General features: G+C 41.0%; 1 protein-coding gene across 3 annotated transcripts in view; it reads right to left on the bottom strand.

Moving 5' to 3' along the window:
• SF3B1 (splicing factor 3b subunit 1) overlaps positions 1–15,870 on the bottom strand; it is a 61,697-nt gene extending 45,827 nt beyond the window's left edge. For all 3 annotated transcript variants that reach the window (XR_012333022.1, XM_073807439.1, XM_019939216.3), the window contains exon 1: positions 15,694–15,870. The gene's annotated coding sequence lies outside the window, so the exon portion shown is untranslated. The remainder of the gene's footprint in view (positions 1–15,693) is intronic.
• Positions 15,871–16,000: the final 130 nt, after the last annotated feature.

Genomic DNA, 16,000 nt, shown 5'->3' with positions numbered 1-16,000 from the left:
TTATTTGGTTGCGCTGGGTCTTACTTGCTGCATGCAGCCTCCTTAGTTGTGGCATGTGAACTCTTAGTTGCAGCATACATGTGGGATCTAGTTCTCTGACCAGGGATTAAACCCGGGCCCCCTGCACTGGGAGCGTGGAGTCTTATCCACTACGCCACCAAGGAAGTTCCTGGAGTTCTGCAACTCTTTTTTTTTTTTAAATAAATTTATTTATTTTTAAAATTTATTTATTACTTTTGGCTGTGTTGGGTCTTCATTGCTGCATGCAGGCTTTCTCTAGTTGTGGCGAGCGGGAGTTACTCTTCATTGTGGTGCTCGGGCTTCTCATTGCAGTGGCTTGTCTTGTTGAGGAGCACAGGCTCTAGGCACGTGGGCTTCAGTAGTTCCGACACGTGGGCTGCAGTAGTTGTGTCTTGCGGGCTCTAGAGTGCAGGCTCAGTAGTTGTGGCACATGGGCTCAGTTGCTCTGCAGCATGTGGGAATCTTCCCAGACCATGGCTCGAACCCATGTCCCCTGCATTGGTAGGTGGATTCTTAACCACTGCGTCACCAGGGAAGCCCTGCCACTCTTAAGTCCTGGACCTGACCATCAGCCTTTTTTGCTCTCTGGCTGGAGACAGAGACAATGAGACTCTCCTTATATACTACCAATGATGCCCTCCAGCTTTAACACTTAACAATTTCTTAGTGATTAATCACTCTCAGCCTTTCAGTGTCTGTCTCCCAATATCTCAATAGGAGCTATTAGCGCTCCACCTACCACCAGTAAGAGGGTCCTCATTGCCAGCCAGACTGCAGGTGATCCAGATCTAAAAAATCCCATTTTAGAGTCTTCTTTCTTGGATCACAGGTTGGGATCCCTATGAAGCAGACTCTGAGATGGAGATTTGCATCCAGAGGGAATCAGAATCGGGCAGAAGCAGCAGCTGAACTGCCACTCAGTTGCAACAAAGACCTCAATTCTATGGGGAACTCTGTAGATGTTTTGGCCCTTTAGAGTTGTCCCAAATTGGGGCAAGGGAGTTGAGGCTTTATACTCCCATATCAACATGATTTTGGATGTGAGCTTCCCCGGGCAGAGGGCATGACCTTGGGAGAGGCAGCTTTCTTTTAACTACGAGCAATACCCAGAGAGGAATGCATCAGAGGGCTGTCACCCAAAGAACTTCCAACAGCTCTAGTTATGAGAGGAGAGAGAAAGGAATCTGGGCAGCCTATAGCATCCACTACAAGTAAACAAACGTGTCTTCCATGAGATGACAATGATGCAGCCAGATAGAGGATGACACTATCCCCTAAGGATATGAACCTCAAAGAAGATTGGGCTTTCACAAAAAGTGGATAAATAATGGTCTGAAAGCAGTAGTGAGGAGTGATGGACACAAGGGTCCTGCTCTCTTGACCCTGAGGTACACAGGTAGTACACAGGTGGTAGATGGGTTGGCAAATGCCCCTTCCCAAAGTTCTCAAAAACCATTTTCTTTCTTGGAATGGTGATTAATTGAAAATAATTTTTAAAATCATTTTTCTTTCTTCATGGCAATTTATCAAGTTATGCCTCTCCAGGAGTCTCTACATGTGGAAATTGGAGGGGTGAGAACATGCACATGCTCTCAGTTCTGAAACCTTCTTTCTCTCCCACTAATGCAGTGATTCTCAAACTCTAAGAGCACTCAAGTCCCTGAGGAGTTTCTTTTTTTAAAAAATATTTATTTATTTATTTATTTTGGCTGCACTGGGTCTTAGTTGCAGCACACACCATCTCTGTTGGGGCATGCGAGATCTTTAGTTGCAGCACATGGACTTCTTAGTTGCGGCATGTGGACTCTTAGTTAAGGCATGCGGACTTCTTAGTTGGGGCGTGCATGCAGGATCTAGTTCCCTAGTCAAGGATGAAACGCGGCCCCCTTGCATTGGGAGCTTGGAGTCTTACCCACTGGACCACCAGCGAAGTCCCCCTGAGGAGCTTCTTAAAAGTGTAGGTTATAAACCAAAATTCCAGAGAGTGATTCAGTGAATTTGAGGTGAAGCCCAAGAGTTGATCATCTTTACAGGTGGCCTACTACCATGCATTGAGAAACACTGCATATCAAAGTCTCTTTTCTCATCTATATCTGAATTCTGGGCGAAGGCAGACAGATCTCCCATGTTCCATGGTCAGAAAGAGAAATAAATGTACCCAGTGTTCAGCAGCCACCCACCCCCACCCACTTTTAGATAAAATGTGCCTTTGGGTGAGAAAGAATAAGCAGCATCGATATGAGAGAAAAAGCACAGAAGAGCTTTACAGGGAGCCAAACTTCAGCCAAGGCAATTGTTCTCAACGCCACAGGATGCAACACCTCCTTTATTCTCCTGAAATAAAAATCATAGAGAATATAACCTGATCATTCTGAAATATCAATACCCTAACTGAAATATAAATAAAAGAAAAATGCTTATGATAAAAAGATATATTGAGGAGTAGGAGATTTTATGAATCACAGGTTAAAGTTTCCAGAGGCATAAAGGAAAGGTTTAAGAGTGAAAATCAGGAAAGAGGAAGCACTCAACTGTATAATAATGAGGCTAAAGGAGAGAATGACTATTAGAGGGACTCTTAACTTAGACATTGAGCAAGGATAACAAGCAGAGGTATCTTGCTATTAGGTTGTCAACATAAATGGTCCTGGGAATCCTCAGGTGGGTGGAGCTAAAGCAGGGTTAAATGGACTCTCATGCCACAGTCTTCTATGGCAAGGGACAGCAAACTCTGGCCCATCAGCCATATTTGGCTGCCATCTTTATTTTTATATTTGGTGGTAAAATATGTATAACATAAAAATACCATTTTAATCATTTTTAAGTATACCATTCAGTGCATTAAGTACATTCAATGCATTTCTACATTAAGTACAAACTATTGTACAACTATCACAACTATATATATCCAAACTTTTTTATCACCCCAAGCAGAAACTCTGTAACTATTAAGCAACAATTTCCTATTCCCCCTTCCCCTGAGTCCCTGGCAATGTCTAATCTGTCTATACAAACTTGCCTTTTCAAGATATTTCATGTAAAGTGGAACCATACAATATTTGTCCTTTTGTGTCTGGCTTATTTCACTTAGCATATTTTCAAGGTTCATCCATGTTGCAGCATGTCAGAACTTTTTTTTTAATAGATGGTTATTGGAGTATAATTGCTTCACAATACTGTGTTAGTTTCTGTTGCACAACAAAGTGAATCATCCATACGCATACACCTGTCCCCATACCCTCTCTCTCTTAAGCCTCCCTCCCATCCTCCCTATCCCAGCCCTCTAGGTCATCGCAAAGCACCAAGACGATCTCCCTGTGCTATGTTGCTGCTTCCCACCATCCAACTATTTTACATTTGGTAGTGTGTATATGTTGATGCTACTATCACTTCGCCCCAGCTTCCCCCTCCCACCTCACGTCCTCAAGTCCATTCTCTATGTCTACCTCTTTATTCCTGCCCTGCAACTAGGTTCATCAGTACCTTTTTTTTTTTTTTTAGATTCCATATATATGCGTTAGCATACGGTATTTGTTTTCCTCCTTCTGACTTACTTCACTCTGTATGACAGACTCTGCCTCACTACAAATAACTCAATTTTGTTTCTTTTTATGGCTGAGTAATATTCCATTGTATATATGTGCCACATCTTCTTTATCCATTCATCTATGGATGGAAATTTAAGTTGGTTCCATGTCTGGCTATTGTAAATAGTGCTGCAATGAACATTGTGGTACATGACTCTTTTTGAATTATGGTTTTCTCAGGGTATATGCCCAGTAGTGGGATTGCTGGGTCATATGGTAGTTCTATTTTTTAGTTTTTTAAGGAACCTCCATACTGTTTTCCATAGTGGTTGTATCAATTTACATTCCCACCAACAGTGCAGGAGGGTTCCCTTTCACCACACCCTTTCCAGTGTTTATCATTTCTAGATTTTTTGATAATGGCCATTCTAACCAGTGTGAGGTGATACCTCACTGTAGTTTTGATTTGCATTTCTCTAATAATTAGTGATGTTGAGCATCTTTTCATGTGCCTCTTGGCCATCTGTATGTCTTCCTTGGTGAAATGTCTATTTAGGTCTTCCATCCATTCTTTAACTGGATTGTTTGTTTTTTTGATATTGAGCTGTTTGTATATTTTGGAGATTAATCCTTTGTCTGTTGTTTCATTTAAAAATATTTTCTCTCTCTGAGGGTTGTCTTTTTGTCTTGTTTATGGTTTCCTTTGCTGTGCAAAAGTTTTTAATTTTAATTAAGTCCCATTTGTTTATTTTTGTTTTTATTTACATTACTCTAGGAGGTGGGTCAAAAAAGATTTTGCTGTGGTTTATGTCAAAGAGTGTTTTTCCTGTGTTTTCCTCTAAGAGTTTTATAGTGTCTGGTCTTACATTTAAGTCTTTAATCCATTTGGAGTTTTTTTTTGTGTATGGTGTTAGGTAGTGTTCCAATTTCATTCTTTTACACATAGGTGTCCAGTTTTCCCAGTACCACTTATTGAAGAGGCTGTCTTTTCTCCATTGTATGTTCTTGCCTCCATTGTCATAAATTAGGTGCCCATATGTGCATGGGTTTATCTCTTGGCATTCTATCCTGTACCATTGATCTATATTTCTGTTTTCATGCCAGTACCATACTGTCTTGATTACTGTAGCTTTGTGGTATAGTGTGAAGTTGGGGAGCCTGATTCCTCCAACTCCATTTTTCTTTCTCAAGATTGCTTTGGCTATTCAGGATCTTTTGTGTTTCCATATGAATTGTAAAATTTTTTGTTCTAATTCTGTGAAGAATGCCATTTGTAGTTTGATAGGGATTGCATTGAACCTGTAGATTGCTTTGGGTAGTATAGTCATTTTCACAACATTGATTCTTCCAATCCAAGAACATGGAGAACTTCATTCTTTTTAAGGCTGAGAAATGTTTCATTTTATATATATATATATGTCACATTTTGTTTATCCATTCTTCTCATTCTTCTATTGATCGACATGGGTTATTTCCACCTTTCGGCTATCATAAATAATGCTGCAGTGAACACTGTTGTACAAATACCTGCTGAGTCTTTGTTTTCAATTCTTTTGGGTGTATATATACCTGGGAATTGAATTGCTGAGTCATAATTCTATGTTTAGTTTTTTGAGGAACTACCAAACTGTTTTCCAAAGCAGCTACACCATTTTACATTCCCACTAGCAATGCATGAAGAATCCAATTTCTCCACATCCTCACCAACACTTTCTTTTCATAGCTATTCTAATAGGTGTGAAGTGGTATTTCATTGCAGTTTTTATTTTTTTTATTTTTTATTTTTTTGCGGTACGCGGGCCTCTCACTGTTGTGGCCTCTCCCGTTGCGGAGCACAGGCTCCGGACGCGCAGGCTCAGCGGCCATGGTTCACTGGCCCAGCCGCTCCGCGGCATGTGGGATCTTCCCGGACCGGGGCACGAACCCGTGTACCCTGCATTGGCAGGTGGACTCGCAACCACTACGCCACCAGGGAAGCCCCTCATTGTAGTTTTAATTTGCATTTGCCTATTGGCTAAGGATGTTTAGCATCTTTTCATATGTTTATTGGCCATTTGTGTATCTCCTTTGGAGAAATGTCTATTCAAGTCTTTCGCCCATTTATTAATTGAGTTGGGTTTGGGTTTTTTTTGTGTGTGTGGTTATTGTTAACCACAGATACATACATACATATATATATATATATATATATATATATATATATATATATATATATATATATATATAAAATCTGCCTCCAGTTCCTAGCACAGAGCTTCTAAAACCCCTGAGCCCTTGTAAAACCCTGAGTGATAAAAGCACTAGGAGCATCTCCTGTTCAAATATTTGGTCTTTGAGTGTCCTTGAAACAGAACTACTAAAACCTTTAGTGAATTCCTAAGGGAGAAGAGCGCTAGGAGCATCTTTTATTCTATTGAGGCAACTCTGAGTGGGCTCCTGGATGGCTACTAGATTGGGGGTTGTCACCAGAAAGACCAAGTCATAATTAGAAGCTTGGAATTTCCAGTCATCCACTCCTCACTTCTCCAAAGAGGGGGGGCTGGAAATGGAGTAAATAATTGATCATGTCTATGTGATGAAGCCTCCATAAAATTCCAATAGTATGGGGTTCAGAGAGCTTCCAGGTTGGCAAACACATGCATGCCGGGAAGGTGACACACACCAACTCCATGAGGACAGAATCTCCTGCACTCGGGACCCTCCAGGACCTCACCCTATGTATCTCTTCATCTGGCTGTTCATCTGTATCCTTTATCACACCTTTAATAAACTAGTTAACATAAGTGTTTTCCTGAGTTCTGTGAGCCTCTCAAAAAAATTAATCAAACTTGGACTTCCCTGGTGGTCCAGTGGTTAAGACTCCATGCTTCCAATGCAGGGGGCAACGGTTTGCTCCCTGGTCGGGGAAGTTCCACATGCCATGGGATGTGGCCGAAAATAAATAAAATAATTTTTAAAAATTAATTGAACCTGAGTAGAGGGTAATGGGAACCTCTGATTTGTAGCCAAACCAGACAGAAGTTGTGGGTAACCTGGGAACCTACTACTTATGATTGGCATATGAAGTAGGGCGGGTGCAGTCTTGTGGGACTAAGCCCTTAGCCTGTGAGATCTGACACTATCTCCGGGTAGACAGTGTTAGAATTGAGTTAAACTGTAAGACACCCAGCTGGTGTCAAAGAGAATTACTTGGTGTGGGACAAACCTCCACACATTTGGTGACAAAAAGTGAATTGTTTTGTATGAGTAGCAAAGGAGACACACAGGAGAAATACATAGGTGGGAAACTGAGGTTTTCTAATTCACTATGTGTTGACTTTCACCCTGTTGACAGTGTCTTTTGATTCTCCACGTTTTAATTTTGATGAAGTCCAACTTATCTTTTTTTTTTCTTCTGTTGCTTGAGCATTTGGTGTCATATCCAAGAAATCATTGCCAAATCCAATGTCATGAATAATTTAGTTATGATTCCAAAAAACAATGTATATTATAAATTATTCAAATAGTACCCCCAAAAAATATATAAAATGAAAAGTAAAAGCCTTACTTCACATGTCTCATTCCCCAATGGTTAAGTGTATTTTATGTATTCATTAATTAATGCTATACATATACAAACACATTCAGTATATATATTATTTAATTTTTACACCAGATTCTTAAAAGGAAGACTGTTTAAGAAGGGGGATGTTGGCAGAAATTACATACTATAAAATCACAAATTATTCCAAAAAGGAAAGAGTTCAAACACAAAGATGCTAGTATGAATAAATAAGAAGCATCTTGATAAAATCAGACTTTAAAAAAGGTCAAAAGATGATAGGAGGCCTACATAAGAAAAATAAATCAGTAGCTTCTGGGTCAATGAATACATGGAGATTGGGGAGAGTGGCACACTCAGAGATGGAAGCTTAGGGCTTCCCTGGTGGCACAGTGGTTAGGAATCCGCCTGCCAATGCAGGGGACATGGGTTCAAGCCCTGGTCCAGGAAGATCCCACATGCCGTGGAGCAACTAAGCCCGTGCGCCACAACTACTGTGCCTGCGCTCTAGAGGCCGCGAGCCACAACTACTGAGCCCATGTACCACAGTTACTGAAGCCCGTGCGCCTAGAGCCCATGCTCTGCAACAAGAGAAGCCACCACAATGAGAAGCCTGCGCACCGCCAATGAAGAGTAGCCCCTGCTTGCCGCAACTAGATAAAGCCCGTGCGCAGCAACAAAGACCCAATGCAGGCATAAATAAATATATATATATATAAAAAAAAAAACGAGATGGACGCTTCAAGTCCCTTCCCACATAACCTTGCCCTAAGCATTTCTTCCATCTGACTCCATATTCCTGAGTAATATTCTTCTATAATCAACTGGTAATCTAAGGATATACTGAGTAAAGATGCAGGGGAATGTGGAATATGCCTTGAAGACCTGTAGCAGAGAGATACTATAGCACGACTGCCTTGTCTATGCATATATCATAAAGGCTGCATCAGTGAATGGTTTGAAGTACAGTTGATCCTTGAACAACATGAGTTTGAACTGCAAGGGTCTGCTTACAGGGGTTTTTTTTCTTTCTTTTTTTTAAAATAAACATTTATTTATTTATGGCTGCTTTGGGTCTTCGCTGCTGCGTGCGGGCTTTCTCTAGTTGCGGTGAGCAGGGGCTACTCTTCATTGGCGGTGCGCAGGCTTCTCATTGTGGTGGCTTCTCTAGTTGCAGAGCACGGGCTCTAGGCACGCGGGCTTCAGTAACTGTGGTACATGGGCTCAGTAGTTGTGGCTCGCAGGCTCTAGAGCGCAGGCTCAGTAGTCATGGCACATGGGCTTAGTTGCTCCGCGGCATGTGGGATCTTCCCGGACCAGGGCTCGAACCTGTGTCCCCTGCATTGGCAGGCAGATTCTTAACGACTGCGCCACCAGGGAAGCCCTGGGTTTTTTTCAATAGTAAATACTACAGTGCCACACAATCCACATCCACAGTTGCTCGAACCTGAGGATGCAGAAGCATGGATATAGAGGAGCCAAGTGTAGGGAGGGCCGACTGTAAGTTATACTCGGAGTTTAGACTATGAGGGTCAGCACTCCTAACCCCCGAGGTGTTCAAGGGTCAAGAGTCAATAGATCTTGGCCTGAGCACCCTTCAGATTAAGCATCAGATTCCTGTCTTATAGGTTTTCTTGTCTTTTGAAGGTGCTTGAAAAACAGAGAGGATGTGAAGATCTGTCTCTGGTAAAACAAAAACAAAAATGAAGACATACTCAGCCAGAAATCTGAGTCCTCTGAGACTCAAGAACATGGAGACAAACAATCATACAGGAAAAAATATATTGCTGAAAAGAGTACAATTACCACAGAACTCAGTGTAACAAACTTGCATATAAAGGACACACAGGGATTTTGAAAATGCTGCATATCTCTTAATAGTCATCTATATAGGTAATACTGATAAACATTTTGCATTCAGATGCCAGAGTTAACTGATTTAAAAGTTGATTTACTATTAAATTCTCAGAGCTGTGCAACTAGTTGTGTTTTTTTAGTTTGGGATCTCTATTTTTCCCAACATGATGTTTCTGCATTCATCTATTCTTAAATTGAAGACTACATAATTTACTTCTTATAAATAAGTCTTAAATGTGAACCAAGAAATGTAATCTAGCAGTAAAACATTCTCTGAATGTATACCATGATCTCAATTCTTCTTTTTTCCCCCCAAGAGTGGAAAATAAACTTCTACATAAGAAAGCTAAAAGATATTAATAGTTTTAACGTTTTAACAATATCAGGATGCAGTCCAAAGAGTAAATCAAGTGCATAATTACATTTTAATTAATCAAATCTAGGATTGTCTACTGAATTGCAATTTATTAAATCTATTGTGTCCTCTTAAATAAAACTTCTAAACAGTTAATCAACAATGAATCATCGTGTAGCTATGTAACTTTTCTTTTAAGCTATGCACTTTAAAAAAAATACCAATTACCAATTTTAAGTGCTGCTACCTACAGCAACTTTAACAGGTATTTTCATTTGTACTTTTCAAGTAATTATTTTACTGTGCTTTGCATCTCCAGGCAGTTTTCCCATACTTGGGTAAAATGTTTGGCAGGTTATAAACTTAGTAACTTATAAAGATGATAAAATAAAATTTTCTTGAGTGGAAAAAAAAGAAACTTAAAAGTGTCAGAAACCTATAACAGGGCTTCCTTCGTGGCGCAGTGGTTGAGAGTCTGCCTGCCGATGCAGGGGACACCGGTTCGTGCCCGGGTCCGGGAAGATCCCACATGCCGCGGAGTGGCTAGGCCCGTGAGCCATGGCCGCTGAGCCTACGCGTCCGGAGCTTGTGCTCCACAACGGGAGGGGCCACAACAGTGAGAGGCCCGTGTACCACAAAAAAAACAAAAAGAAAAACACCTATAACAATAGTGTAAGAAAGGCTAAAACTCTCAGTGAGCTGAGGCTTATGATGAAATACTAAGATAAATAAAAAAGCTCTTGTTTGGAGCAAGAATAATAAAACCAATTCTGAGGTGGATGGTTCAATCTAACAGAAGACAAAGTGAACTCCCCAATTCATTTGTTTCTTTGTTTTCTATTAAGAAAAATAATCCCAAAACTAAAAGGAAAAAAATATGAGTAAAACAGAAATGGGCTTCATTTAAATGAGGCAAGGTAACAGTAAGAGAGTACCTGACAGCTTTAAGTGAGGGCAGGTGTCCTGGCCTCAACCAACCACATCCCACATCCCAAAAGAACTTCCTGACGTACCAAAAGCACTTTTAAGAGCAATCTCAACAAAATGTATTATTTGTGATGGAGGACACAAGATATGAAAGATCTGAAACCCACATTAAGCAAACTGACTAAAGAAATAATGTTTCACACCAAAAAGAGGAGACAGGAGAATAGACATTATGTCTCAGATTTTTAAAATGGTAATCCTAATATAAAATATTTATTCTATTGGCTTCACGTATTATAGAAACGCCATAGAAACCCCAGTATTTCAGTTGCTTTGTAGTCCAGTGCACATAGACACAATTATAATTCTAACTGTAATTAATTACAATTCTAATTGTATTAGAAACAATTCTAATACAAAATGGTTAGAGTAGTTAGATACGTTTGTGGTATTTTAGGAGGATAGTACAGAAGTATCAAACCATGCTATCTATAGATGTATCTAATCCCTAAGGTGAGGCTTCCTAGGTGGGCTGACACTGGGTCAGTCTCACAGGATGAAAAGGAGTAAGCCAGATGAAAGGGAATAGAGGAGATGGGGTGGGAATAGGAAGGAGGACCTTTAGGAAAAGAGGGCAGTGTAGGCAAAAAAACACCACCGTGTCTGTAGAGGATCTAGAAGCAGTTCTATGTGGCTAGATGCTACAGTATGTGGCAGGGGGCAGCAAAAGGGGAATTCTAGGGTCAGATCAGAAGGTTGGTCATATAACCAGGAAGAAACTGCTTTCTTGATAAACTCTGAATGCCCTGAACTAAAACTTTCTGGATCTGGAAAGCTGAGAAGAGCCCCTAAACTAGGCTGTCACCCTTTGTGGCCCCCCCGGTTGTCAATTATCCTCTTTTCTCTTGCTCAAATTTCTAGTTTTGACTCAGTCTAATTCACCTGTTTTAAAAAACAGTTCTATGGGAATTCCTTGGCGGTCCAGTGGTTAGGACTCCACACTTCCACTGCAGGAGGCATAGGTTTGATCCCTGGTCATGGAACTAAGATCCTGCAACCTGCATGGAGCGATCAAAACAAACAGATCTAAAATTTTAGTATTACAAGGTTGTTGCTACATCTTTCACGACGTCATGCAGGATAAAACAGCTCTCTGACTCAAGTCAAAGACAGGGTTTACTTGCTGGCTATGCTGCTTTCTAGTGTGTGCAAGTTACTTAACATCCCTAAACCTGTTTCCTAAGGTCTTAGTCAATGTGCTGAAGGACTGAATCAAAAAGGCCTCATTGCACCAACACAGATACACCAATATCAACTAGTGCTTCCTCCTCAGAGATCTGAGTCCTAGTTCGTGGGGTTTGGGAGTAGCGGGTGTGTCTCCTTTATGCTTCTTAGGCACTGGCACCAGCCAAGCAGTGCCCTCCCCCCTTAGAGATTGGGGTTCCTTCATTTTGGTACCCCTCCACCAAGTTTCTAAGTTCTAATAACACCAACTTCTTCCTTGTTCCCCCAGCCCTAGAGCAGCAAAGAGTCAGGCCTGCCTGCTATCCTTTGAAAGACCTGCCTACAAGGCTGGCCCTTCGCTGGCATTTGGGAACTTGGATTTCAGGTGAGTTTCCAACATTCCCAGAAATGATAAGGCTGTCTCACTGTGCCTAAACTGTGCAAGCAATATGGCTTATGCCAAACAACAGCTTTCCTTGGAGAGTCTGAAATTTAGCACCCAGGTAGAGGGTGCCTATGTGATCAGCCCCCAGTAAAAACCCTGGTACTGCACTGAGTCTTTTTTTTTTTTAATCTAAGATGGTCTTTTTTTTTTTTTTTTTTTTGGCTGCACTCGGTCTTCGTTGCTTGTGTGCAGGCTTTCTCTAGATGCAGTGAACAGGGGCTACTCTTCGTGGCGGTGTGCTGGCTTATTGTGGTGGCTTCTCTTGCTGCACAGCATGGGCTCTAGGCGCACAGGCTTCAGTAGTTGTGGCACACTGGCTCTAGAGCATAGGCACAGTAGTCGTGGCGCACGGACTTAGCTGCTCCATGGCATGTGGGATCTTCTGGACCAGGGATCGAACCCGTGTCCCCTGCATTAGCAGGCAGATTCTTAACCACTGTGCCACCAGGGACGTCCCTGCACAGAATCTCTTGATTCTCAGCTTCTCTGGCTGGCAACATTTCACACATGTTGTCAGAACTTGTGTCAGAAGACTTAAGCATGTCACCTTAGTTCTCCAATCACTATTTAACAATGTATTTATATTAACTTTTGTTTAAAATAACTGGTATAATTTCCCTGATTGGTCCCTAACTGACACAGCCAATCAGTAAGGACAAACTGTCTAGTTAATCCCCTTTGATAGCTGATTTTTATTAGAAACTAACATCTGTAATTACAATAATCTCTCGTAATTCAGTTCCTGATTCAGTCAAGGAAGGTGTTCTTTCAACCAAACACTTCACAAAGGTAATCCCTGTAAGAGATCATTGAGCATGCTGGGAAGATTATTCTATTGATCAAAAAGGTATCAGTAATGAGATTATGTTAACTTTGAAAGCTTGCTTTATTTCAGGAGAGAAATATAAGTGATGTTTAAAGGTCTTATTCTGTGGTTAAAATTCATCCTATATTTGTTTTGACCAGAGGCTTGATTAAAAACCGTATTAACACAAAGTCATAGCCATCTCTATTTACCTGAAGACTTTCTGGTTCTGTTCAGTCTGTATTCAGGGTTCTGAAGTGAGCAAAAGGTCAAAGTATATTTCTACGTGGAAGTCAATCAGGAAAATTTCATTTGTAATGATCACATGAAAGGCAGAAATTAAATATACACATTAAATATATGTGTATATATACACATAAGATAGAAGAAATACATATATAGATTTCAAACATCCACAAAAATTAGATACAATACTATTATAAACTCCCAATTATCCATATCCAGTTCAGTAATTATCAACAAATGATCAATTTTGTTTCATACACTCTATTCCTCTACCCCCACTGGATCATTTTAAAGTAAATCACAAACATATTTCACCTGTAATCTTCAGTACAAATCTTTACTGAAGTAAAGATTTCAGTTGAATTTCCCAGTCTTGTATATGTCTTTTAATATTTGGTTTGTTCAAAACAAAATCTAAACAATGCCTCCTAAATCTTATAAATCTACAACAATCCCCCCCACCCCCAATCCTCCTCTCTACTTGACATTTATTTGTTGAAGAAATTGGCTCATTTGTCCTACAGAATTTCCCATATTCTGTATTTGGCAGATTATATCCCCTTGGTGTCATTTAACATGCTCTTCTATCTCCTGTTTAAACTGGCATACCTAAAAGCTTGACTAGATTCAGATTCAATTATTTTGGCAAGAATGTTTAATAGGTGGCATTGTATCAAATATATTTTTGGAGCATAACTGGTCTGGACTCTAAGGTACTGCTTCCCACAGGTCTCTGCTGAATTTTAATTTACTACCAATCTTTTCCTATTGTATAAACAGATTTTTAGCCCACAATTTATGGAAGCACTGTCAACTACTAAAACTGAACCAGAATTTCTTATCACTTTTAAGCTTCTGACATATTACTCTTTGCTGAGAAGTCCAGTAAGTACCATACATTGTCATCTACTGCAAAGATGCCTTTATCTGCCTTAAAAAAATTTCTTTTAGTGGGGGGGGAACTGTTCAATTGGGTGACCCAATTCAGTAGATATTTTCTTATGTCTTGGAAGAGTTCAATAAGAAAATGTTTGGTAAATTTAATAAAAGAAGGCATTCTATTAAGTTCACAAGTACATCATGTATTGTATTGAAAAATATGTTTAACAGGCTTTCTAGTTAACAATACCAATAGTTTGAAATAGAACTTCGTAGGATGTGGAAGTGTAATGCCTATATTTTGTAGGCAACTTGTAACCACTGTGATGTTGAGTGGGGGAGTAATATAGTAAAGATGTGTTTTAAAGGAAGATATTACTGGTAATATTTAAGCTTTAAGGCAAGAAAAGCAGGGATTGTGTATTTGAAGGTAATCTGATATAGAATTGTCTGGATGCAGCTACAGAACGACCTCAATCAACAAGTACATCCTGTGTTGTATTGAAAAGTGCTTTACAGGGTTTCCCTGGTGGTGTAGTCGTTAAGAATCCACCTGCCAATGCAGGGGACACGGGTTCGAGCCCTGGTCTGGGAGGATCCCACATGCCATGAAGCAACTTAGCCCGTGCGCCACAACTACTGAAGCCCGCCCGCCTAGAGCCCGTGCTCCGCAACAAGCCCGTGCACCACAACGGAGAGTAGCGCCTGCTCTCTGCAACTAGAGAAAGCCCGCGCGCAGCAACGAAGACCCAAGGCAGCCAAAAATAAATAAATAAATACATAAATGTATTTAAAAAAAAAAGTGCTTGACGTTCTTTGTAGTTGGTGATTTCAACTCACTCCACAAAGCATCTCGTAAGGGATGACTGCAATGAACAAAGCAAGAGTAGAAAATAATAATCATACATACACACAGAAGCTGGAATATTTATGTAAATGTAAATCAGATCAAGTCACCTCAATGACTTCCCTTCACACATAGAGTAAAATCCAAAGTTGGTACCACGGCCTCCCAAGTACTATGAAAAAGCCCTCACTACCTCTGATCTCATTTCCTACCACTCTCTTCACTCACTGTGATCCAAAGCCCTTGCTCCTCATAAAACAAGGCAAGAATGTTTCTGTCTGGGGCCTTTGCACTTGCTGTTCCCTCCACCTGAAGATACTTTCCCCTCAAACAGTCATATCATTCACCTCTTCACTTCATTTAGGCCCCTGTTCATTATCACTTCCTCAGAGGCCCATCTGACCACCTTATATAAAACAGCACCCCACCTTACCCCTCTCCATCTCCTTTCCCTGCTTTACTTTTTTCTACAGCATACGATTATCTGACATTGTATTATATTAATTGATTTAATATATTGATTTCCCCCACTCTAGAATATAAGCTCTATGATAGTAAAGACTTTTGATCACTTATCCAGCACCTAAAACAGCGAACAGTGAGTGCTCCATAAATATCTGTTGACTACATTTAAGCAGCAGAATGCAGAAAGTAGTATTGCTATTCTCACTTTACGGTTTACAGAAAACTATGACATATAAAGATTAAATAAGTACCTGGGAACAAACAAAGGGGAAAAAAATGTCAAGACTTGATGAATGATTCCTGAAATGGGTAAATCGAAGCAAAGTCTGGTTTGTATGGAGGAAGGGAAACCCAAACCATACACGGACACCAATTAAAATGTTGGCCACACAGGAAGAAGGCAAATAGAACCGAGTCTCTTCCCTAAGGCCGTGACCATATGGTGCCCTCACAACAACCTCACAGGATAAGCACGTCAGGTACAGTCATTAACAGCAAGACTGACGGCCAGACTTCGCAGCCGGCAAGGATGGCGGGTCCCGCCCAGCACTCACCGGTTTGGACAGTTACATAATCAACAGCCAGCACCTCGGGCTTCCTCCCGCCCCTGGGCTGGCATCACGTGGCAGGCCTCGCGACCGGAAGCAGCACCCAAGAGAACCGCGGCAGTTGGCGAATCCGGGGAAGAGTTCCAGCGCGGGAGGTGAGGTGAGAGGTCACGGTGGTTCTTACGTAAGGGGCCAGAGCGCGCGGCGGGAAGTGGAGGCCCGCCGGCGGAGAGGGGTGCGTCTAGGCGGCCCTGCGCTCCCTTTGATTGGCCGGCAGGATGACGAACGCATTTACAGTCGGCCCTGCGGTAGT

This window comes from Tursiops truncatus, chromosome 7 (genome assembly GCF_011762595.2).
Source record: "Tursiops truncatus isolate mTurTru1 chromosome 7, mTurTru1.mat.Y, whole genome shotgun sequence".
Classification (NCBI taxonomy): domain Eukaryota; kingdom Metazoa; phylum Chordata; class Mammalia; order Artiodactyla; family Delphinidae; genus Tursiops; species Tursiops truncatus.
Note: the sequence above shows the minus strand (reverse complement) of the source record. Positions and strands in the feature narration are given on the sequence as shown.